At 44.3% G+C, this 26,050-nt stretch overlaps 1 pseudogene; it reads right to left on the reverse strand.

Annotated features, from left to right (window-relative positions):
* Nucleotides 1-22,451, reverse strand: part of LOC123427590 — a 156,662-nt pseudogene extending 134,211 nt beyond the window's left edge.
* Between the last annotated feature and the right edge of the window lie 3,599 nt (nt 22,452-26,050).

Below are 26,050 nucleotides of genomic sequence, written 5' to 3' on the forward strand. Positions count from 1 at the left end.
AAAGGCGGTAAATGTCTCAAACACGCTCCTCAGCTTACCCGTGAGGAGATTCAAGAAAGATGTGCTGCCAAGAACACCAAAAAGCTCATAAAGAATTCACATATACCGGAGAATGTCTACGACAACTTAAAGAGAGGGGTAACCACTCGTCGTCAATTAACAAACTTTAGTGCCCATCATGCATTTGTTTCTTGCATTGAACCCCTAAAGATACAAGAGGCTCTTGAAGACATTGATTGCGTTGAAGCCATGCACGAAGAAATCAACAACTTCGAGTTTAACAAAGTGTAGCTATTGGTGCCAAGACCGAAGGAGAACCATAACATCATTGGGACAAAATGGATCTTCAAGAACACGCAAGATGCGAATGGTATCGTCACTCATAACAAGGCAACATTAGTAGCACAAGGCTACTCCCAAGTCGAGGGCATCGACTACAATGAAACCTTTGCTCATGTTGCTCGCCTTGAATCTATTCGCATGTTTCTTGCATTTGCTTCTTGTCATAACTTCAAATTATACCAAATGGATGTGAAGAGTGCATTTATTACTGGCCCCCTTAAAGAGTTGGTTTATGTCAAGCAACCCCCAGGTTTGAGGATCCCAAGTTCCCCAATCATGTTTATGTTCTTGACAAGGCACTCTATGGCCTCACACAAGCCCCACATGTGTGGTATGAGCACCTTACCGAGATATTACATGACCGTGGATTTGAAGTTGGGAAAATTGACCACTCTTTTTACTAAGAAGGTCAAGGGGAGTTTGTTCATATGCCAACTATATGTTGATGATATTATCTTTGGTTCTCCTAACAAATCTTTTAATGAAGAATTTGCCACACTAATGGCTCAAGAGTTTGAGATGTCTATGATGGGAGTGTTGAAGTTTTTCTTGAATTCGAACTCAAGCGACAAAGTCAAGGAACCTTCATCAATCAAGCAAAATATACTCAAGACATGCTCAAAAGGTTCAAGATGGATGATCTCAAATCGGCCAAGGCCTACACTCCATGCCTCTCAACTTCCATCTTGACCTCGATGCCAATGGTAAAGCTGTGGATCAAAAGGTATATCACTCTATGATCGTCTCTCTTCTTTACCTTTGTGTATCTAGACCAGGTATTATGTTGATTGTGGGAATTTGTGCATGGTTTCAACCCGCACCTAAGGAAAGCCACTATGTGGCGGTCAAGCGAATCTTTCGATATTTGGTTCATACCCCAATCTTTGACTTATGGTATCCCAAAGGTGATTCATTTGATCTCATAGGATATTCAGACTCGGGTTGGGTGGGAGACCGTGTGGAGAGGAAGTCAACTTCCGGAGGTTGCCAATTTCTCGGTCGCTCTCTCGTAAGTTGGTCTTCAAAGAAACAAAATTATGTTTCTCTCTCGTCCACCGAGGCTGAATATGTAGCTGCTGCAAGTTGTTGTGCTAAGTTGCTTTGGACGAGGCAAACTTTACAGTATTATAGTGTCACATGTGACAAAGTGCCTCTTTTTTGTGATACTAAAAGTGATATCTCAATCTCCAATAACCCGATTCAATATTGCAAGACGAAGAACATCAGTATTCGTCATCAGTTTATCCGGGATCATATCAAGCATGGGGAGATTGATCTCATTTACCTCAACACTAATGATCAGCTTGCAAATATTTTTACGAAGCCTTTGAATGAGGCAAGATTTCCTGAGTTAAGGTGTGAGCTAAATATCATTGATTTGAGCAATGTGGATTGAAATTAGGCACATCTGACCACTCTCATCATTCTATTCTGTTTAGGTGTAGGGATGAAATTAGGGGGGGTGTTGTTCTCTCAAAGAACTCTCCCTCCCCCTATTATGCATAAATCGATCAAGTCTTTAACATTAGTCACTGATGATGATACGTGTGCTTGTCTTTTTGGTGTCCACAAAAATATTGTCTTTTGGTGTCCACAAAGAGATTTGTGGACATCAAGAGCACTGAACTTCTCATGTCTCCTCTTTTTGGTGTCTTGATGCCAAAGGGGGGGAAAGTATCTTATTTTAATATGGATTTTCCTTGTTGAGTCACGAGTGTGTTTATTTGCATTTGTTTTCTCTATGTCGTGAACTCGTTTATTGCTTGCTTTGGTTTGTGTTTATCCAAGACATGTGTGAACTTATGTATGATGTAAGACATATGCTACCCCATCTATCGTGTTATGTCTTTAACTTTATGGTATGCTTGCTTAACTATTTTACTATATTCTATTCACGCAAGCATATAAGTAATTTTGGTGGTTGATGACGATACCCTTTGTGGACTAATCATGTGCGATATGCTTTCAAAGAATTATCACGTGGCACGAGACGGTTATATTCCCCTAAGTGAGTGAAACTCAAGATGGTTCTTAACTATTGATTTAGGGTTGGTGGACTGGAGTCATAGATAATCTCGTACTATCAAAAGGGGATCCGCGTTTGGAAAGGTTGGGTGGAACAATATCTCTAACTCTTGCACCCCATCCATTTCCCGTAGCAAAGGAGCTACCGTGAAAAAGTGCCCAGAAAATTGAATAAGCGGTAGTACCACTCTAGTGAGCGGTAGTACCGCTCCAATGGTACTGCCGCCCACCAGAGTCAGGATCTCTACCACTTATTTTATTCCTCCGGTGTATTGGGGGCATTTTTATCTGATTGGGCAGAAGTACCACCTAGGGGAGCGGTAGTACCGCTCCAGCGGTACTGTCGTCCCCTTCTGCCACGCCCACTTCCGCTTAGAAAAAACATATGGTGTCTTACCTCTTCTCGACGAGGCTAAGCAGAAGCACCGCTCCTATAGGATGGTAGTACCGCCCAGGTGCACGGTACTACCGCTTAGCTAGGTCAGTAGGGGCTGGTAACGACTAGATTTTCCCCAGTATAAATAGGGGTCTTCTTCCCCGAGGGGATCTCACCTTTTTACTCTCCAACTCCATTGTTGCTCCAAAAGATCAAACTTGTCAGATCTCCCTCCCTAGCCATCAACTCTTGATGATTCTCTAGGGTTTGGAGGAGAAGGCCTTCCCCCACACTTCCACCAAGAGAAAAGTTGTTCCCCCCATTAATCCCTCACGGATCTTATTACTCTTGGGTGTTTGAGCACCCTAGATGGAATAGGTCACTTCAAAGCAATATTCCATTGTGGTGAAGCTTCGTGGTCTCGTTGGGAGCCTCCAGTTAAGTTGTGGAAATTGCCCCAACCTTGTTTGTAAAGGTTTGGTCGCCGCCTTCAGGAGCACCACTTAGTGGAATCACAACACCTCACATCGTGTGAGGGTGTGAGGAGAATAAGTGGCCTTAGTGGCATCTTGGTGAGCATTGTGCCTCCACACCGCTCCAATGGAGACGTACTTCCCCTCAAAAGGAAGGAACTTCGGAAACACATCCTCGTCTTCATCGGTTCCACTTGTGGTTATTTCTTACCTTTACTTGTATTTACTTCTTGCTCACTATTGTTGTTGTTATCATCATATAGGTTGCTCACTTAGTTTCATATCTAGACAACCTATTTGTTACTTAACTTAATTTGTTAAAAGAAAAGATTAAAATTTGTGAGTCGCCTATTCACCCCCTCTAGTCAACCATATCAATCTTTTGCTTTCCATATGTCAATGTATATGTTCCTATGACCATGAGATCATGCAACTCACTAACACCGGAGGATTGCCTTGTGTGTATCAAACATCATAACGTAACTCGATGATTATAAAGATGCTCTACAGTTATCGCCAAGGGTGTTTGTTGAGTTGGAACGGATCAAGATTGAAATTTCTCACTCCGTATGATGGAGAGGTATCTCGGGGCCCACTCGGTAATATGATAACCCACAAGTATAGGGGATCGCAACAGTTTTCGAGGGTAGAGTATTCAACCCAAATTTATTGATTTGACTCAAGGGAAGCGAAAGAATATTCTCAAGTATTAGCAGTTGAGTTGTCAATTCAACCACACCTGAAAGATTTAGTATCTGCAGCAAAGTATGAGTAGCAAAGTAGTATGATAGCAGTAGTAGCAACGGTAACCAGTAGCAGCAAAGTAACAGCAGCAGCAGTGACAGCAGTAGCGGCAAAGTAACATAGCAAGGACCAGTAGGAAAGACTCGTAGGCATTGGATCGGTGATGGATGATTATGCCGGATGTGATTCATCACGCAACAGTTATAACATGGAGAGATATCTAACTAGCTCCAGTTCGTCAATCTAATGTAGGCATGTATTCCGTATGTAGTCATACGTGCTTAGGAAAAGAACTTGCATGACATCTATTGTTCATCCCTCCCATGGCAGCGGGGTCCTAATGGAAACTACGGGATATTAAGGTTCTCCTTTTAATAAAGAACCGGACCAACGCGTTAACACTTAGTGAATACATGAACTCCTCATACTATGGTCATCTCCGGGAGTGGTTCCGGCTATTGTCACTTCGGGGTTGCTGGGTCATAACACATAGTAGGTGATTACAACTTGCAAGATAGGATCTAAAACACACATATATTGGCGACAACATAATAGGTTCAGATCTGAAATCATGGCACTCGGGCCCTAGTGACAAGTATTAAGCATGGCAAAGTAGTAGCAACATCAATCTCAGAACATGGTGGATACTAGGGATCAATCCCTGTCAAAACTAACTCGATTACATGATAGATCTCATCCAACCCATCACCGTCCAGCAAGCCTACGATGAGATTACTCATGAACGGTGAAGAGCATCATGGAATTGGCGATGAAGGAAGGTTGATGATGACGATGGCGACGATGTCCCCTCTCCGGAGCCCAAAACGGACTCCGGGTCTGCCCTCCAGAGGAAGAACAGGAGGTGGCGGTGCCTCCATATCGTAAAACGCGATGAACTCTTCTCCTTGATTTTTTCCGGATGAAAGAAGATATATAGAGCTGGAATTGGGGGCGGCGGAGTCCCGAGGGGCTCACAAGCCTGCCAGGCCTGGCTAGGGGGGCAGGCCTGGTGGGCTTGTGAGCTCCTGGCTCCGTCCCTCCAGATGATTCTTGCACCAGTATTTTTTATATATTCCACAAAAAATACTCGTATATTTGCAGGTCATTCCGAGAAATTTTATTTCTGCGCAAAAACAACACCATGGCAATTCTGCTGAAAACAACGTCAGTCCGGGTTAGTTCCATTCAAATCATGCAAATTAGAGTCCAAAACAAGGGCAAAAGAGTTCGGAAAAGTAGATACGACGAAGACGTATCAACTCCCCCAAGCTTAAAGCCTTGCTTGTCCTCAAGCAATTTAGTTGACAAACTGAAAGAGACAAAAGAAAAACTTTTACGAACTCTGTTTGATCTTGTTGTTGCAACTATGTCTAACTCATATCCAGAATTTCAGCAAAATCATAAGCAAACCACAAAAGAAAATGACATCTAGGTCTCGCGGTAAACTCATATCAATAGCATAATCAACTAGCGAGCAAATAATAATAAGTTTCAAACGTCAACACTTCAATCAAAACAATCACGAACCAGTATGAATAGATGGTATCTCGCTTGCTCTTTCCGAGACCGCAAAACATAAATGCAGAGTACCTTCAAAGACCAGGGGCTGACTAAACATTGTAATTCATGGCAATGAAGATCCAGTCACAGTCATACTCAACACGGTTAGAAGCAAAGCATAAAAATGACAGAGGTGCTCTCTAATTGGTGCTTTTACAAGAGGAGGATGACTCAACGGGAAAATAAATAGACATGCCCTTCGCAGAGGGAAGCATTGATTTGCACAGGTGCCAGAGCTCAAGCTTTTAAACAGAGATAACAATTTTGGGTGGCATGCTTTCATTGTCAACGGAATGACTAAGAGTTCTCACCATCTTCCACGCTACATCATACGTCTCCGTCGTATCTACTTTTCCGAACTCTTTTGCCCTTGTTTTGGACTCTAATTTGCATGATTTGAATGGAACTAACCAGGACTGACGCTGTTTTCAGCAGAATTGCCATGGTGTTGTTTTGTGCAGAAATAAAAGTTCTCGGAATGTCCTGAAAATTTATGGAGATTTTATCTGGAATAAAAGAAAAATACATGCGCAAAGATCCACGTGAGGGGGCGTGCTAGTGGGCCACAAGCCCACAGGCCGCGGCCACCCCCTAGGGTCGCATCGTGCAGGCTTGTGGGGCCCACATGGCACCACCGCCCCCAATCTCAGCTCTATATCTTCAGTTTCGCCTGGAAAAATCAGAGAGAAGGTTTCATCGCGTTTTTCGATACGGAGGCGCTGCCACATCCTGTTCTTCATGTGGAGGGTAGATCTGGAGTCCATTTCGGGCTCCGGAGAGGGGAAATCGTCGCCATCGTCATCACCAACCTTTCTCCATCGACAATTCCATGATGCTCTTCATCGTTCGTGAGTAATCTCATCATAGGCTTGCTGGACGGTGATGAGTTGGATGAGATCTATCATGTAATCGAGTTAGTTTTTGACGGGGATTGATCCCTAGTATCCACTATGTTCTAGATTGATGTTGCTACTACTTGGCTATGCTTAATGCTGTTGGAATTATGCCCTAGAGGCAATAATAAATGTATAGTTATTATTATAATTCCTGTATCAAGATAATAGTTTATTATCCATGCTATAATTGTATTGAATGAAGACTCATTTACATGTGTGGATACATAGACAAAACACCGTCCCTAGCATGCCTCTAGTTGGCTAGCCAGTTGATCGATGATAGTCAGTGTCTTCTGATTATGAACAAGGTGTTGTTGCTTGATAACTGGAACACGTCATTGGGAGAATCACGTGATGGACTAGACCCAAACTTATAGACGTAGCATGTTGATCGTGTCATTTTGTTGCTACTGTTTTCTGCATGTCAAGTATTTATTCCTATGACCATGAGATCATATAACTCACTGACACCGGAGGAATGCTTTGTGTGTATCAAACGTCGCAACGTAACTGGGTGACTATAAAGATGCTCTACAGGTATCTCCGAAGGTGTTAGTTGAGTTAGTATGGATCAAGACTGGGATTTGTCACTCCGTGTGACGGAGAGGTATCTCGGGGCCCACTCGGTAATACAACATCACACACAAGCCTTGCAAGCAATGTAACTTAGTGTAAGTTGCGGGATCTTGTATTACGGAACGAGTAAAGAGACTTGCTGGTAAACGAGATTGAAATAGGTATGCGGATACTGACGATCGAATCTCGGGCAAGTAACATACCGAAGGACAAAGGGAATGACATACGGGATTATACGAATCCTTGGCACTGAGGTTCAAACGATAAAGATCTTCGTAGAATATGTAGGATCCAATATGGGCATCCAGGTCCCGCTATTGGATATTGACCGAGGAGTCTCTCGGGTCATGTCTACATAGTTCTCGAACCCGCAGGGTCTGCACACTTAAGGTTCGACGTTGTTTTATGCGTATTTGAGTTATATGGTTGGTTACCGAATGTTGTTCGGAGTCCCGGATGAGATCACGGACGTCACGAGGGTTTCCGGAATGGTCTGGAAACGAAGATTGATATATAGGATGACCTCATTTGATTACCGGAAGGTTGTCGGAGTTACCGGGAATGTACCGGGAATGACGAATGGGTTCCGGGAGTTCACCGGGGGGCAACCCACCCCGGGGAAGCCCATAGGCTTTTGGGGGACACACCAGCCCTTAGTGGGCTGGTGGGACAGCCCCAAGGGGGCCTATGCGCCAAGAGAAGGAAATCAAAGGAAAAAGAAAAAAAAAAGAGGGAAGAAGTGGGAAGGGAGGGGGACTCCTCCCACCAAACCAAGTCCAACTCGGTTTGGGGGGGGAGTCCTCCCCCCCTTGGCTCGGCCGACCCCTTGGGGATCACTTGACTTTGATTCACTTGACACGTGCGAACCATGCCTCATGGGCAAGATGACTAAGACTCCGTTCTCCGGAACAATGGAGCGTGCAAGTGACTTGTTGGAAATCATACATACCGATGTGTGTGGTCCAATGAGCGTAGAGGCGCGCGGCGGATATCGTTATTTCCTCACCTTCACTGACGATTTAAGTAGATATGGTTATGTCTACTTGATGAAGCACAAGTCTGAAACATTTGAAAAGTTCAAGCAATTTCAGAGTGAAGTGGAAAATCATCGTAACAAGAAGATCAAGTTCCTACGGTCTCATCGTGGGGGTGAATATCTGAGTTTCGAGTTTGGTACTCACTTAAGACAATGTGGAATTGTTTCGCAGTTAACACCGCCTGGAACACCACAGCGTAATGGTGTGTCCGAACGTCGTAATCGTACTTTGTTAGAGATGGTGCGATCTATGATGTCTCTTACTGATTTGTCGTTATCATTTTGGGGTTATGCATTAGAAACAGCTGCATTCACTTTAAATAGGGCACCATCGAAATCCGTTGAGACGACACCATACGAACTATGGTATGGCAAAAGGCCAAAGTTGTCGTTTCTTAAAGTTTGGGGATGTGATGCTTATGTCAAAAAGCTTCAGCCTGAAAAGTTGGAACCCAAAGCAGAAAAGTGCGTCTTCATAGGTTACCCAAAAGAGACAGTTGGGTACACCTTCTATCTCAAATCCGAGGGCAAAGTGTTTGTTGCTAAGAACGGAACTTTTCTCGAGAAGGAGTTTCTCTCGAGAGAATTGAGTGGGAGGAAGATAGAACTTGACGAGGTTGTCGAACCTCTCATCCCTCTGGATGGTGGCGCAGGGCAAGGGGAAACCTCTGTCGTTGCGACGCCGGTTGAGGAGGAAGTTAATGATGATGATCATGAAACTCCAGTTCAAGTTCCTGTTGAACCACGCAGGTCGACGAGATCACGCGCTGCTCCAGAGTGGTACGGTAATCCCGTCTTATCAATCATGTTGTTAGACAACAATGAACCTGCAAATTATGAAGAAGCAATGGTGGGCCCAGATTCCAACAAATGGCTAGAAGCCATGAAATCCGAGATAGGATCCATGTATGAGAACAAAGTGTGGACTTTGGAGATACTGCCTGAGGGCCGCAAGGCTATTCAGAACAAATGGATCTTTAAGAAGAAGACGGACGCTGACGGTAATGTGACCGTTTATAAAGCTCGACTTGTGGCAAAGGGTTTTTCACAAGTTCCAGGAGTTGACTACGATGAGACCTTCTCACCCGTAGCGATGCTTAAGTCCGTCAGAATCATGTTAGCAATAGCTGCATTTTTCGATTATGAAATCTGGCAGATGGATGTCAAAACGGCGTTCCTTAACGGTTTCCTTAAGGAAGAGTTGTATATGATGCAACCCGAAGGTTTTGTCGATCCTAAAAATGCTGACAAGGTGTGCAAGCTCCGGCGATCCATTTATGGACTGGTGCAAGCATCTCGGAGTGGGAACAAACGCTTTGATGAGGTGATCAAAGCATTTGGGTTTATACAAGTGGTTGGAGAATCTTGTATTTACAAGAAAGTGAGTGGGAGCTCTGTGGCGTTTCTAATATTATATGTGGATGACATATTACTGATTGGAAACAACGTAGAGCTTTTGGAGAGCATAAAAGGTTACTTGAATAAAAGTTTATCTATGAAGGACCTAGGAGAAGCTGCTTACATTCTAGGCATTAAGATCTATAGGGATAGATCAAAACGCCTGATAGGACTTTCACAAAGCACATACCTTGATAAAGTTTTGAAGAGGTTCAAAATGGAACAGTCCAAGAAAGGGTTCTTGCCAGTGTTACAAGGTACGAGATTGAGTAAGACTCAGTGCCCAGCAACTGATGAAGATAGAGAGCATATGCGCTCCGTCCCCTATGCTTCGGCCATAGGTTCTATCATGTATGCGATGTTGTGCACTAGACCGGATGTTAGCCTGGCCATAAGTATGGCAGGTAGGTTCCAGAGTAATCCAGGAGTGGATCACTGGACGGCGGTCAAGAATATCCTGAAGTACCTGAAAAGGACTAAGGAGATGTTTCTCGTGTATGGAGGTGACGAAGAGCTCGCCGTAAAAGGTTACGTCGATGCAAGCTTTGACACAGATCCGGACGACTCTAAGTCGCAAACCGGATACGTATATATTCTTAGTGGGGGTGCAGTAAGCTGGTGCAGTTCCAAGCAAAGCGTCGTAGCAGATTCTACATGTGAAGCGGAGTACATGGCTGCCTCGGAGGCGGCTAAGGAGGGTGTCTGGATGAAGCAGTTCATGACGGATCTTGGAGTGGTGCCAGGTGCACTGGATCCAATAACCTTGTTCTGTGACAACACTGGTGCCATTGCCTTAGCAAAGGAACCAAGGTTTCACAAGAAGACCAGACACATCAAACGACGCTTCAACCTCATCCGCGACTACGTCGAGGAGGAGGACGTAAATATATGCAAAGTGCACACGGATCTGAATGCAGCAGACCCGCTGACTAAACCTCTTCCACGGCCAAAACATGATCGACACCAGAACTGTATGGGTGTTAGATTTATTACAATGTAATTCACATGGTGATGTGAGGGCTAGATTATTGACTCTAGTGCAAGTGGGAGACTGTTGGAATTATGCCCTAGAGGCAATAATAAATGTATAGTTATTATTATAATTCCTGTATCAAGATAATAGTTTATTATCCATGCTATAATTGTATTGAATGAAGACTCATTTACATGTGTGGATACATAGACAAAACACCGTCCCTAGCATGCCTCTAGTTGGCTAGCCAGTTGATCGATGATAGTCAGTGTCTTCTGATTATGAACAAGGTGTTGTTGCTTGATAACTGGATCACGTCATTGGGAGAATCACGTGATGGACTAGACCCAAACTTATAGACGTAGCATGTTGATCGTGTCATTTTGTTGCTACTGTTTTCTGCGTGTCAAGTATTTATTCCTATGACCATGAGATCATATAACTCACTGACACCGGAGGAATGCTTTGTGTGTATCAAACGTCGCAACGTAACTGGGTGACTATAAAGATGCTCTACAGGTATCTCCGAAGGTGTTAGTTGAGTTAGTATGGATCAAGACTGGGATTTGTCACTCCGTGTGACGGAGAGGTATCTCGGGGCCCACTCGGTAATACAACATCACACACAAGCCTTGCAAGCAATGTAACTTAGTGTAAGTTGCGGGATCTTGTATTACGGAACGAGTAAAGAGACTTGCCGGTAAACGAGATTGAAATAGGTATGCGGATACTGACGATCGAATCTCGGGCAAGTAACATACCGAAGGACAAAGGGAATGACATACGGGATTATACGAATCCTTGGCACTGAGGTTCAAACGATAAAGATCTTCGTAGAATATGTAGGATCCAATATGGGCATCCAGGTCCCGCTATTGGATATTGACCGAGGAGTCTCTCGGGTCATGTCTACATAGTTCTCGAACCCGCAGGGTCTGCACATTTAAGGTTCGACGTTGTTTTATGCGTATTTGAGTTATATGGTTGGTTACCGAATGTTGTTCGGAGTCCCGGATGAGATCACGGACGTCACGAGGGTTTCCGGAATGGTCCGGAAACGAAGATTGATATATAGGATGACCTCATTTGATTACCGGAAGGTTTTCGGAGTTACCGGGAATGTACCGGGAATGACGAATGGGTTCCGGGAGTTCACCGGGGGGGCAACCCACCCCGGGGAAGCCCATAGGCTTTTGGGGGACACACCAGCCCTTAGTGGGCTGGTGGGACAGCCCCAAGGGGGCCTATGCGCCAAGAGAAGGAAATCAAAGGAAAAAGAAAAAAAAGAGGGAAGAAGTGGGAAGGGAGGGGGACTCCTCCCACCAAACCAAGTCCAACTCGGTTTGGGGGGGGAGTCCTCCCCCCCTTGGCTCGGCCGACCCCTTGGGGATCCCTTGGACCCCAAGGCAAGTTCCCCTCCCTCCTCCTATATATATGGGGCTTTTAGGGCAGATTTGAGATGACTGTCTCACGGCTGCCCGACCACATACCTCCATAGTTTTTCCTCTAGATCGCGTTTCTACAGAGCTCGGGCGGAGCCCTGCTGAGACGAGATCATCACCAACCTCCGGAGCGCCATCACGCTGCTGGAGAACTCTTCTACCTCTCCGTCTCTCTTGATGGATCAAGAAGGCCGAGATCATCGTCGAGCTGCACGTGTGCTGAACGCGGAGGTGCCGTCCGTTCGGTACTAGATCGTGGGACTGATCGCGGGATTGTTCGCGGGGCGGATCGAGGGACGTGAGGACGTTCCACTACATCAACCGCGTTCTCTAACGCTTCTGCTGTACGATCTACAAGGGTACGTAGATCACTCATCCCCTCTCGTAGATGGACATCACCATGATAGGTCTTCGTGCGCGTAGGAAAATTTTTGTTTCCCATGCGACGTTCCCCAACAAATGCTTGTCACTAGGGCCCGAGTGCCATGATTTCAGATATGAACCTATTATGTTGTCGCCAATATATGTGTGTTTTAGATCCTATCTTGCAAGTTGTAGTCACCTACTATGTGTTATGACCAGGCAACCCCGGAGTGACAATAGCCGGAACCACTCCCGGAGATGACCATAGTATGAGGAGTTCATGTATTCACCGCGTGTTAATGCGTTGGTCCTGTTCTTTATTAAAAGGAGAACCTTAATATCCCATAGTTTCCATTAGGACCCCGCTACCACGGGAGGGATGGACAATAGATGTCATGCAAGTTCTTTTCCCTAAGCACGTATGACTACATACGGAATACATGCCTACATTAGATTGATGAACGGGAGCTAGTTGCATATCTCTCCGTGTTATAGCTGTTACATGATGAATCACATTCGTCACACTCATCTATCACCGATCCACTGCCTACGAGTCTTTTACTACTGGTCCTCGCTACGTTACTTTGCCTAGGCTTGTCCCTTGCTACAAGAGGGATTGGGCCACTCATCTACTGTTGTAACTTTGCTGCTGTTGCTACTGCTGTTACTTGTTACTTTGCTGCTGCTACTACTGTTACTTGCTACTCTGATGTTACTTGTTGCAAGACTTTGTTGGCGCTAACATCCCGTCAACAAGGCTTTTTCTGGCGTCGTTGTCGGGGATTGCCAAAGCTTTTTCTGGTGTCGTTACTATCATACCACCTTGCTACTGATACTTTGCTTGCTGACACTAATCTTTCCGGTGTGGTTGAATTGACAACTCAGCTGCTAATACTTGATAATATTCTTTAGCTTCCCCTTGTGAGAGAATCAATAAATTTGGGTTGAATACTCTACCCTCGAAAACTGTTGCGATCCCATACGCTTGTGGGACATCACTACACATCCTATAGGCGGTTCCCAAACAGAAAAGTGAAGTTTTGACTCCCCCACCACCAATCAATCACACTCCACGACTAGCCGAATACTCGGGTGCCGTCCATACCAACATCAATCCAGGGGGAGTTTTGTTTGCAATTATCTTTTCGATTTGAGCATGGAACTGGGCATTCCAATTACCAGCCCCTTTCTCGTGAATGATAGTGAATAAATACATATCGAGGATAACACTCCTAGCATGGAAGATACTGATAGCCCCCTGTCACCACATGAGCGGTTCGGGCATGCAAAACAGATTATTTCTTGAAGATTTAGAGAGTGGCACATGCAAATTTACTTGGAACGACAGGTAGATACCGCATATAGGTAGGTATGGTGGACACATATGGAACAACTTTGGGTTTATGGGAGTGGATGCACAAGCAGTATTCCCGCTTAGTACAAGTGAAGGCTAGCAAAAGACTGGGAAGCGACCAACTAGAGAGCGACAACAGTCATCAAAATGCATTGAGATTAACTAACATTGAGTGCAAGCATGAGTAGGACATAAATCACCATGAACATGAATATCATAGAGGCTATGTTGATTTTGTTTCAACTACATGCGTGAACATGCGCCAACTCAAGCCACTTGAATCATTCAAAGGAGGATACCATCCTATCATACTACATCATAGTCATCTCAACATTCATGTTGGCATCCAAGACAAAACCATTATAAGCTCCTAGCTAATTAAGCATGGCATCAGAAACTATGATCTCTAAGTTGTCATTGCAAACATGTTTTTCTCACAACAAAGCTGAATCAGGAACGATGAGCTAGTCATATTCACAAAAACAAAATAGATCAAGTTCATACCAGCTTTTCCAGGCTCAGTCACTTCATCATATATCTTCATTATTGCCTTTCACTTGCACGACCGAAAGATGTGAACAGTAATAAGCGTGCTCGTGCATTGGACTAGGCTGGAATCTGCATGCAAACACAAAGGAGAAGACAAAGTAATAGGGCTCTTTGATAGATAAACAGATATGCATGCGAGAGCCACTAAACATTGTAACCATGATCTTCTACCTTGACCCAAATAAAAATAAAACTATTTACACGGGAAAGCTCCCAGCAAGCAAAAGTAGAACAAGAAAATATTTTTGGGTTTTCTGAAACTAGACAAACACACGAAAAAGAAATCGAGAAAAAGAAAAAAACTAGCATGGATGATACAGTGGCGAAGTGTGAACACCGACAAACTAAGTGAAAGCATAAGCAAGAATACAAAGTCGGTGAGAAACACGTACTCCCCCAAGCTTAGGCTTTTGGCCTAAGTTGGTGTACTCCCAAGGATGGTCCGGGCGACACCCAAAATCATAATGGGGGTTGTACGGGAGCGCTGCGGCCACTGCCTGATTAGCTGCCTCTCGGAGACGAGCAACCTTTGCCTCCCTCTCATAGTCCTCTGCCTCTCCTCTAGTTATGTAATATCTCCGTTTTACCTGAAAGTCAAAGAAGGCAGGAGCAGGAAGGGTAATATGGAAAACACGCTGCCAGTTAAATATTAAACGGTATAGGAGGGATTCATCATCCCTCTCAAGGAACTGGTAGCGTGTCAAAGCGACGCGGTCAAGGAAAGCTATATGGAGCGGGGAATCTCCTTCGCGGATGGGTACTCCAAGGAAATTCGCTATGCGAGTGGCATAGATCCCACCAAAGAAATCTCCTTCATTAGCATTATTATTTAGCCTCCTTGCTATTATAGCTCCCATGTTGAAACTTCTATCACCCGTTATTGCGCTCTTATGAATACTAAGGTATGATGCGCAGAGGTGACAATGATCAATCTTGCCATTAATGCATCTGCCTATGAAGAGGGCAAAGTAATGCAAGGCAGGAAAATGAATGCTCCCCATGGTAGCCTGCGTAAGATCTCTAGTTTCTCCAACAGTTATACTAGAGAAGAAATCTCTAACCGAAGATTTAGGAGGATCACTGAGACTACCCCAAATAGGTATCTTGCAAATTCTATTGAAATCCTCTAAATCCATGGTATACGATTTGTCATAGAGATCAAACAGTACGGATGTATCACGGCCAACTGAAAATTTGAATCTACGAACAAAAGAGGCAGTGAGCATAACATATTGTTCACATTTATCGGAGATGAAAGCTTCGAGTCCGACGTTGTGAACAAGTGTATCAAACTCGTCTTTGAAACCTGCCTCAATCATGAATTCATCAGAAGGCCATTCACATGGTTGTACCGGTGTGTTCCTCGGTTGGTAAGGATCGGGCTCCCGAATCGCAAGACGGGGATCTCTCTTGCTTGGGGAACCACCATGATAGTTTCTCCTGAACATCTTCCTTTTTTGAAATTTTCAGTGACCCAAAGGAAAAGTGAACAAGGCTGAACTAAACTCGTAGCAACTACTCCCACAAGTGCATAGAGGCCATATTACGCATCAAAACTACTTGAGACCAGCTAAAATTAGCATGCAAAGCTCAAGAACATGGTCACCAAGGCAGCAAAAATACGCGAAGTATAAGGCACTAGAGCAAAAACTAATTGGACCAATGGAGCAGTCACTTACCAAGGAGTAATTTCCCCAAAACAGTTCGGACAATGGTGCTTTGAGGAAGGAGATCGAAAATCCCAGCAAGAGGAGCAAGAACACGGGTTTGAGCTGCGAAACGATTTTTTCTGGAGGTAGGAGAAGTGGATGAGAGTTAGAATAAGTGGAGGGGTGCATGTGGACCCCACAAGCCTGCCAGGCCCGGCCATGGGGGGTGGCCTGGCCTCCTGGGCCTGTGACCCACTGGCGCATCCCCCAGACTAGCTCTTCGTCTCAGTATTTTTCAAAAGTTCCAGAAGAAATCATACTTGATTTTCAGGACGTTCAGAGAACTTTTATTTTTGGGGTACTTTTCTACGGGACACTAAAACAGAAAATAGGGAAAACTAAACTAAATATATCATTTTTCTTCTAAGCAACCGAAGGTGAAAGCTTGGAACGGAGCTTTGTGACTCCTCGATTCATCCATCTCATGGTCATCGAAAGAAATCCGCCAATGAACTTGATCAAGTCTCCTTGACAAACTTTTTCGAATCGCAAAAGAGAATGGAGAATTTTTGAATAGCCACTAGGTTACCTCAATGGGGATGTGTATCTCCCCAACAAGCAAATCATACTTCATCTTAACGGGAGGAATAGGGCATTCAAAGCTCCCAATAAGAATCGATGAAGCTTTTTCCATAGCATTGATGCAATGTACTCGATATTGTTTCTTCGGAAAGTGCACCGTATGCTCATTACCATTGTCATGGAAAGTGGCATTGCCTTTGTTGCAATCTATAACAGCCCCTGCAGTGTTTAAAAAGGGTCTTCCAAGGATGACCGCCATGGCATCGTCCTCGGGAATATCCAAGATAACAAAGTTTATTAAGATCGTGACATGGGCAACCACAACAGGCACATCCTCGCAAATGCCGATAGGGAAAGCAGTTGATTGGTCGGCCATTTGCAGAGAGATTTCAGTGGGTGTCAACTTATCCAGTTCAAGTCTACGATAAAGAGAGAGAGAGGCATAACACTAACACCGGCTCCAAGGTCGAATAAAGCAGTTCTAACGTAGTTACCTTTAATGGAGCAAGGTATAGTGGGCATACCAGGATCACCTAGTTTCTTAGGAGTTCCACCCTTGAAGGTATAATTAGCGAGCATGGTGGAAATCTCAACCTCAGGTATCCTCCTCTTATTAGTAACAATATCCTTCATGTACTTAGCATACGGAGACATTTTGAGCATATCTGTCAAATGCATTTGTAGGAAGACAGGTCTAATCATTTCAACGAAGCACTCAAAATCCTCATCATCCTTTTTATTGAATGGTTTGGGAGGAAAGGGCATGGGTTTCTGAACCCATGGTTCCCTTTCTTTACCATGCTTCCTAGCAGCGAAGTCATTCTTATCGTATCTCCAAGCCTTAGGTTGTGGGTTATCAAGATCAACAACTTCAATTTCCACATCCTTATCATTGCTAGGTTGAGCATCAACATGAACATCACTATTGATATTATCATTAGGCTCATGTTCATCACCAGATTGTATCTCAGCATCAAAAATAGAGACATTGTTTGGATTCTCAGGTGTATTAGCATCTGGGTTGCTAGCGTGCAGGTTCCTATCATCTTTCTTCTTCTTTCTAGGATAACTAGCTGCATCGATGCTAACTCCTTGAGAATCTTGTTCAATTTTATTTGGATGACCCTCATGATACAAAGGTTCTTGGGTCATTCTTCCGCCTCTAGTGACGACTCTGACAGAATTGTCATTCAACTCATTGAGCAAGTCATTCTGAGCTTTAAGTACTTGTTCTACCTGAGTAGTAACCATAGATGCATGTTTACTCAGAAGCTTAAGATCATTGACATTTCTGTCCACACAAACACTTAAATGACTAACCATACGAGCATTCTGTTCCAACTGTCTGCTAACATAATCATTGAAACTCTGTTGTTTGGCAACAAAGTTATCAAATTCATCCAGGCATAAGCTAGCACATTTATCAAAAGGAATATCATTCTCATCAAACCTACGCAGAGAATTTACTTATACTACCTGTATCGGGTTATCAAGACCATGGATCTCTTCGATAGGTGGTAGATTTTTGACATCTTCAAATTTAATGCCTTTCTCTTTCATGGATTTCTTAGCTTCTTGCATATCTTCAAGACCGAAGAATGGAATACCTCTTTCCTTTGGAGTTGGCTTAGGAGGTGGTTCGGGAATAGTCCAAGCATTCTCATTGCACAAGATGTTATTCAACATGATCTCAGCTTGTTCTACAGTTTGTTCCCTAAAAAAACAACCGACACAACTATCTAGGTGGTCTCTAGAAGCATCGGTAAGTCCATTATAGAAGATATCAAGTATTTCATTCTTCTCAAGAGGGTGATCAGGCAAAGCATTCAGTAGCTGGACGAGCCTCCCCCAAGCTTGTGGTAGACTCTCTTCTTCAGCTTGAGCAAAGTTGTATATTTCCTGCAAGGCAGCTTGCTTCTTATGGGCTGGGAAATATTTTTCACAGAAGTAGTAGACCATATCCTGGGGGCTACGCACACAACCAGGAGCAAGAGAAGTGAACCAAGTCTTAGCATCATCCTTTAGCGAGAAAGGAAACAACTTGAGGATATAGTAGTGGCAAATATTTTCCTCGCTACTGAATAGGGTGGTTATATCGTGCAGTTTGGTAAGATGGGCTATGACCGTTTTAGCCTCATAACCGTGAAAAGGATCAGATTCGACCAGAGTGATAACTCAGGGTCGACAGAGAATTCATAGTCATTATCGATCACAAAGATAGGCGAAGTAGCAAACTTCGGGTCATATTTCATCCTAGCGTTCAAAGATTTTTTTTCTTTCCACTTGAGCAGTAGTTTCTCAACATCATAGCTATCCTTACATGCAAGAAAAATCCTCTGCTATCTCTCCCTCCATAACATAACACTCAGGCATATCAGGCAATTCATGTCTAGGAGAGCTAGTTCTAGCATGCAAAATAGCAGGTTCTACTTCAATAGTATCAGCAGTTTCAGAAGTATCATCACATCTAGCAGCAACTCTAGCAATTTGTGCATCTAGTGGCAAAGCAGTATCAAGCATAGCATCATCAGGCAAAGCAGTATTGATACGTCTCCAATGTATCTATAATTTTTTATGGTTTCATGCTATTATCTTGTCAAACTTTGGATGTTTTGCATGCCTTTTATTTATTTTTTGGGACTAACCTGTTAACTCAGTGCCAAGTGCCAGTTCCTGTTTTTTCCATGTTTTTGACCCCTTTTAGAGGAGATTTCGAAACGGAGTCCAAACGGAAGAAAATCCCTGAAAAGATTTTTTCTGGAACGGAAGAAGATCGGGGAGCTTGGGAGCCAAGGCAGGGGAGCCCCAGGGGCCCCACAAGCCCCCACCCCGCGGCCAGGGGGATGCCGCGCCATCCAGGCTTGTGGGCCCCCTGAGCGTCCCCTGACCTAGGGGTTGTGCCTATATATTCCCTAAAATTCCCAAAAAAATCAAGACATCATCGAAAGTACTTTTCCGCCGCCGCAAGCTTCTGTCTCCGCAAGATCCCATCTGGGGCACGTTCTGGTGCCCTGCCGGAGGGGGGATTCGGACACGGTGGGCTTCTTCATCAACACCATGACCTCTCTGATGATGCGTGAGTAGTTCACCATAGACCTACGGGTCCATAGCTAGTAACTAGATGGCTTCTTCTCTCTCTTGGATCTTCAATACAAAGTTCTCCATGATATTCATGGAGATGTATCCGATGTAATCTTCTTTTGCGGTGTGTTTGTCGAGATCCGATGAATTGTGGATTTATGATCAGATTATCTATGAATCTTATTTGAGTTTCTTCTGATCTCTCTTAGGCATGATTTCATATCCTTGTAATTCTCTTCGAGTTGTGGGTTTTGTCTGGCCAACTAGATCTATGATTCTTGCAATGGGAGAAGTGCTTGTTTTGGGTTCATGCCGTGCGGTGACCTCAACCAGTGATAGAAGGGGTAGCGAGGCACACATCATGTTGTTGCCATCAAGGGTAAAAAGATGGGGTTTTCATCATTGGTTTGAGAGTATCCCTCTACATCATGTCATCTTGCTTAAAGCGTTACTTTGTTCGTCATGAACTCAATACACTAGATGCATGGTGGATAGCGGTCGATGTGTGGAGTAATAGTAGTAGATGCCGAAAGTATCGGTCTACTTGTCTCGGACGTGATTCCTACATGTATGATCATTGCCTTAGATATCGTCATGACTTTGCGCGGTTCTATCAATTGCTCGACAGTAATTTGTTCACCCACCGTAATACTTGCTATTTTGAGAGAAGCCTCTAGTGAACACTATGGCCCCCAGGGTCTACTCCACACCATATTTTCAGCCTTACACTTTTTACTTCATTGCTCTTTCCGCCTTCAGATCTCACTTTGCAAACAATCTTGAAGGGACTGACAACCCCTTTGAAGCATTGGGTGCAAGCTTGTTTGTGTTTGCGCACGTACTTTGGACTTGACGAGGCCCTCCTTCTGGATCGATACCTTGGTTCTCAAACTGAGGGAAATACTTACCGCTCCTGTGTTGCATCACCCTTTCCTCTTCAAGGGAAAAACCGACGCAAACCAGAGAAGTAACAAGAAGAATTCCTAAGCGCCAGGGAAGGACTTTTGTTGCCGCAGCAAGTATCAAGCATAGCATCATCATAAGCATCATGGGCAGCACAAGTGGCATCATCAAGCACAGGCGACATATCAAGATTTCTAGTAGGAGGTGGTGTCGCAAACTTACTCATAACTGAAGGTGAATCAAGTGCAGAGCTATTGGCAGTTCCTTACCTGTCCTCGTGGTGGAGGGCAAGACTTCAGTTCTTGGATCTATCGGATTCCTCATAGTGACCAGCAGACGTAAATCCCAAGTGACTCACTGAATATAGTTGTGCTTCCCCGGCAACGGCGCCATTAAAAGGTCTTGATAACCCACAAGTATAGGGGATCGCAACAGTTTTCGAGGGTAGAGTATTCAACCCAAATTTATTGATTCGACTCAACGGGAAGCGAAAGAATATTCTCAAGTATTAGCAGTTGAGTTGTCAATTCAACCTCACCTGAAAGATTTAGTATCTGCAGCAAAGTATCAGTAGCAAAGTAGTATGATAGCAGCAGTAGCAATGGTAACCAGTAGCAGCAAAGTGACAGCAGTAGCAGCAAAGTAACAGCAGCAGCAGTGACATCAGTAGTGGCAAAGTAACGTAGCAAGGACCAGTAGGGAAGACTCATAGGCATTGGATCGGTGATGGATGATTATGTCGGATGTGATTCATCATGCAACAGTTATAACACCGAGAGATATGTAACTAGCTCCAGTTCGTCAATCTAATGTAGGCATATATTCCATATGTAGTCATACGTGCTTAGGGAAAAGAACTTGCATGCCATCTATTGTCCATCCCTCCCGTGGCAGCGGGGTCCTAATGGAAACTACGGGATATTTAGATTCTCCTTTTAATAAAGAACCGGACCAACGCATTAACACTTAGTGAATACATGAACTCCTCATACTATGGTCATCTCCGGGAGTGGTTCCGGCTATTGTCACTACAGGGTTGCCGGGTCATAACACATAGTAGGTGACTACAACTTACAAGATAGGATATAAAACACACATATATTGGCGACAACATAATAGGTTCAGATCTGAAATCATGGCACTCGGGCCCTAGTGACAAGCATTAAGCATGGCAAAGTAGTAGCAACATCAATCTCAGAACATAGTGGATACTAGGGATCAATCCCCGTCAAAACTAACTCGATTACATGATAGATCTCATCCAACCCATCGCCGTCGAGCAAGCCTACGATGAGATTTCTCACGAACGGTGAAGAGCATCATTGTAATGCCCCAAGTGTGTAACCTTCCCTTTTTTGAACCTTCTTCATGTGGGTCCAACTTGTCATGGACATGAGAGATATCTATGATATGATTTGATGTGATGTCACCTTGTATTTCTTCCTTGCATGCATGCATGCCATATTATTTCATGTCCATGTTCTTGTGTTGTTGCATTGTGTTCTTATGAGGTGATGTGATGCATTGTTGTGTGTGTGATGTGTAGCTTGTGTGGGGAGTGATTGTGATAGTAGGAACTACCTTGTGATTTGTTAGGTTTTTAAAACCCCTTCCCTCTCCCTTTTATTCCAAGCTCAAGATTCACTTGAGCCTACCCTGATTTAAAAATGCCCAAGTGATAGCTTTGTTTTGTGGTAATTTTGTGATGTGTTCTTGCTATTTTGATTAGGTGTGGAGTTGGTGCAAATAGATACAAAACAGATATAATAAATGTTGTTTTGTAAATATTTAGTTGATCCAAATATTCATTTTGCATTTTATTCAAATAGGTCATGAATTATCATGTCGAGGGATGTGCTAGCTTTATTTTTAGCACTTGTAGATTTCTTTGTGCATTTCTTTTCTTCTCTGTCTTTTCTGTAAATGGAAAACCCTCCCAGGGTTATTTCTTCTATCCTGCGCCACCCTGTGGGCTTCCTCCCACAGGCCGGCCCACTCCCCCTTCTCTCTCGCGAAGGAGCCCGCAGCGCGTCCCTCTTCTTCCTGCTTTCCAGCTCGGCACCCGGGGCCACTGTCAGCGACTCATCTTGTTCCCCTCTGCTTTCCACCGAAGCTCTCCTCGCGCACATGGCCGCGGCCCGTCCCTCTCCTCCTCCTTCCCCTATTTAATTCCCCTTGGTGTCCGTGCCAAAGCTAGGTTTCCTCCTCCTCCGTCGCCACTTCTTCCCCATCTCCCTCTCTCTCTGTCGACGACCTCAGGTAAGAGGAGTGGTCCTTCCGCCATGGCCGGATCATGAAGGAGCTCGCCGCCGTTGTTGTTGTGCCTCTGCTTCCTCTCCAAGGCGTCGGCGAGCTCGCGGGAACTCCAGGGAATCCATTCCCGCGGCTAGGACGACGATATCGCCTCTTCTTCCCCTACTTCGATGACGTCCCCTTCCACTCCGACGAACCTCTCCGACGTTGCTTCCTGCTCTACTTCCCCTGTTACCTCTCCGACCAGGACCGGTTCCTTCTTGCGTTGAGTGAGCAGATCCTTCCTTCCCCCTTCCCTGTCTTAGATCGAGTGTAGGAGTCGTAGGTTCGCCGCCGTGTCGTTCCTTGTCACCGGCGCCACCGTGCGTCGTAGAGGCATAACAGTAGTGCATCTCGAGTGGATTTAACTAGGGAAATGGAACCGTGGATGCCAGGGCGTCCTTCCATCAACGAGCCGGTGCTTGATTTTGCTTGTGTCGCCGGCGAGGTGGCTCCCCTGTTCCGGCCGCCGTGGATCAGCAGTGGATCCCAAAGGGGTTGCTCAAAAGAGCAGACCCCCCTTCTCTGTCAGACATCGATGCGTAGCGTAGTGGTAGTGTGTTGTTGTTTCCTGTTGGAGGTTGCGGGTTCGATCCCCCTCGGCACCCTTTTTTGTTTTATTTCCTTCGACACAGTAGCCAACAGAGAGCATTCCCTGCTCTCTTGCCCTTAACTGTCGAGCAAATGCATCTCGCCCCAGTGGTGTGTTGCAGAACTGAGCACCAGGAGGTTCAGGGTTCGATTCCTGACCCCTCCTGTTATTGTTGTTTCCCTTTTTTCATCTTGCGCATTTCCCTTTGGCATGTGTACATGTTGTTGTGGTGTACTTGCACCATGGAGGAATACTTTCTTCCTAAAAATCAGCATGTGGTGCTTGGTGTATTTGCTAGATTGTGTTTATATATTATGTGGGTGTAGGTTTACTTGGTAGTAGTTCTTGTGTGGATTGTTTGCATACTTGCAAGCATAGTGTTGTTGAGCGTGATGCACTAGGATAGATTATGTAGATGCAACTTATGAGCTTTAGTGTAGGGTGTGGTTGTGCTTGTGGGTTTAGCTCATGCCCTAGTGTGCAAGTAGAGTGTGTGTATGTGTGTGGATGGTTTCCCCCTCACCACATATTTTGGTGTGTGTGTGTTTGCACTAGTGGTGCATGCTATGATTATCATGTGTAGGTGGCTCTATGGTAGTGAAGCATGTGTAGGTTGTGGTGTATGTATGCATGTGTAGATTCATATGTGGGGGTGCACCTTGTGGGTGTCATGGCACTAAGGTGGTGTCCCCTTGTAGTGCTTATGTGAGTGCTATGTAGGAATTAATTCTATCTAGCATGTGTAGGTGTTGTTTTGCTTGTGCTAGTGTTAATTGTGTGGGAATGGTGATGTGATATGGCTCACATGCATGGGGTCTAAACCCTCATGCCACCATTGGCCTTGTGTGAGAGTGCATATGCTTGTGTAGATATAGTTCTAGTGAATAGCACATGTGATGATGCACTATTCATTATATGTGATGTTATGTAGTTTTTCCTTCCTAGTTTGTGCTCATTTGTTCCAAGCAAGTGCATATGTTTTATATATGTTTTTGGGGTAGAATCATCCCAGGAATCCATTGGTGAAGTCATTTTTCCTTTGGAACATTTTCTGGAGATGAATTATTTCAGATTTGTTCTATGTTTAGAGCTTGGTTCCATGTGATGTGGTGAGCCCAAGGGTTTGTTTCTTGGTTGTGGGAGTAGAGGGTGACCCCCTCTATCACATGTTGGTTTCATTCCATGTTTAGGAATCCATATGTGCAAGTTGTGCCCAATCAAAGTAGGCATGTGGCTGAAATTCCAGATTAGTCAGATTTTCACTAAGTCTGAGAATCTGTTTATATTTTCTTCTCCTGTTGATGAGCTTGTGCAGGTCAATGTGTTGTGAATCAGCCTTAGCTTTCAACTGGAAAGTTGAAGCTTATATGTTTACCTAGCTCCCTAGAAATTTTCATTCCATTTGGAGTCCTTTAGATATTGTTTTGGCTGCTGTCAAAATGCTTCAGAGCATAAGCAGATGGTGAGAATCTGGAATTTTCACTAAGTCCGTGAAATCTGATATTTTTGGGCAAGTTTGCAGTTGTGTAAATTTTTGTGTTTAACTCCTTTGTGTGATATTTTTGCTTGTGATTGTAGTACTCTTGGATAGATACTACCACATATCTTATTTGGCATGTTTGGGTGGATGTAGGTGCTTTGCATGTAGCTCACAAAGTGCTATGATGTTGTTTATGGCAGATTGTGTAGTTTTGGTATTTTGATGATTGTGAGTGCATAGTTGATGGAGTGGGGATATTCTTTGGACCACCCCATCCATGTTAGTTTGTTTTATGTCATGGCAACCTGGAAATACCAAAGTTGAGCCATTGGAGTGTGTGGTGATGAATTTGACATGTAGGACTTCATTTCTTGTTTCGTTGTTTCCCGTTGATCCGTAGCTCCGTTTGTAATGTTCTTTATATGCTTTTGCATCGTTTTCACGAGATGCATCTGATCATGTCATTATAATGCATGTCAAGCTTAGGATGCAGTTCTGTCAAGGAACATGTATTTACTTATCATGCTTGTGCTAGCGAGTAGAATAGTGATGCATGCTCATATTCATCTCATGCATCATGTGCTTGTTGCATATTGAGGTTCTGTTGTTAATTGGATGTTATTTTTTATGTTGGGTAGCACCAGGATCGGAGAATGAGTATGTGGATTCGGGAGAGTACGTGCAGGACGAACAAGAGCAGTTCCAAGTTGAGGATATCACAGGCAAGATGATATGACCTTGATTCCATCTCTAGACTTGTTATGCTAGATTATGTTTCTTCCATCATATGCTCGTTGTCTACCACTGAAATATTTGCCTCTTGCCATGATACCCAAACACTTATCCCTTCCTCGCAAATCTTGAATGGCTAAGTAGGCTTTGCTCAGCTACTAATGTTAGCGTTGCTAGTTGCAGGTGCATTGTCTCATGTGATAACATGAGTTTGATATCATTATGCTAAATCTATTATTTAATTAATGCACCTATATACTTGGTAAATAACGGAAGGCCTAGCCTTTTGCCGGGTGTTTTGTTCCGTTATTGTCGCCATAGTTACCGGCTACTTGTGTTTGATTCCATATTGATCGCTCCTAACACGTTCGGGGTTGTTATGGGGACCCCTCGATAAATCGCGTAGTGTTAAGACTTGTCCGGCAGGACCCAACATTGGTGTTAATTTGCTAATCACTTAATAATAATCTGCATAGGGAATAGCTACCCCGAGGATTTTAATCTACAACCCGGGCCAGTGCTCCTCATGAGTGTTGGTCCAACCCAGAGCAGCTTATTACGCTCCCCGGGGAAACTCGGTGTTTTGGCGTGGTAACCATCGCTCATCCGGCATGTCCTGAGACTGAGATACG

The sequence above is a fragment of the Hordeum vulgare genome, chromosome 2H (assembly GCF_904849725.1).
Source record: "Hordeum vulgare subsp. vulgare chromosome 2H, MorexV3_pseudomolecules_assembly, whole genome shotgun sequence".
Taxonomy (NCBI): Eukaryota; Viridiplantae; Streptophyta; class Magnoliopsida; order Poales; family Poaceae; genus Hordeum; species Hordeum vulgare.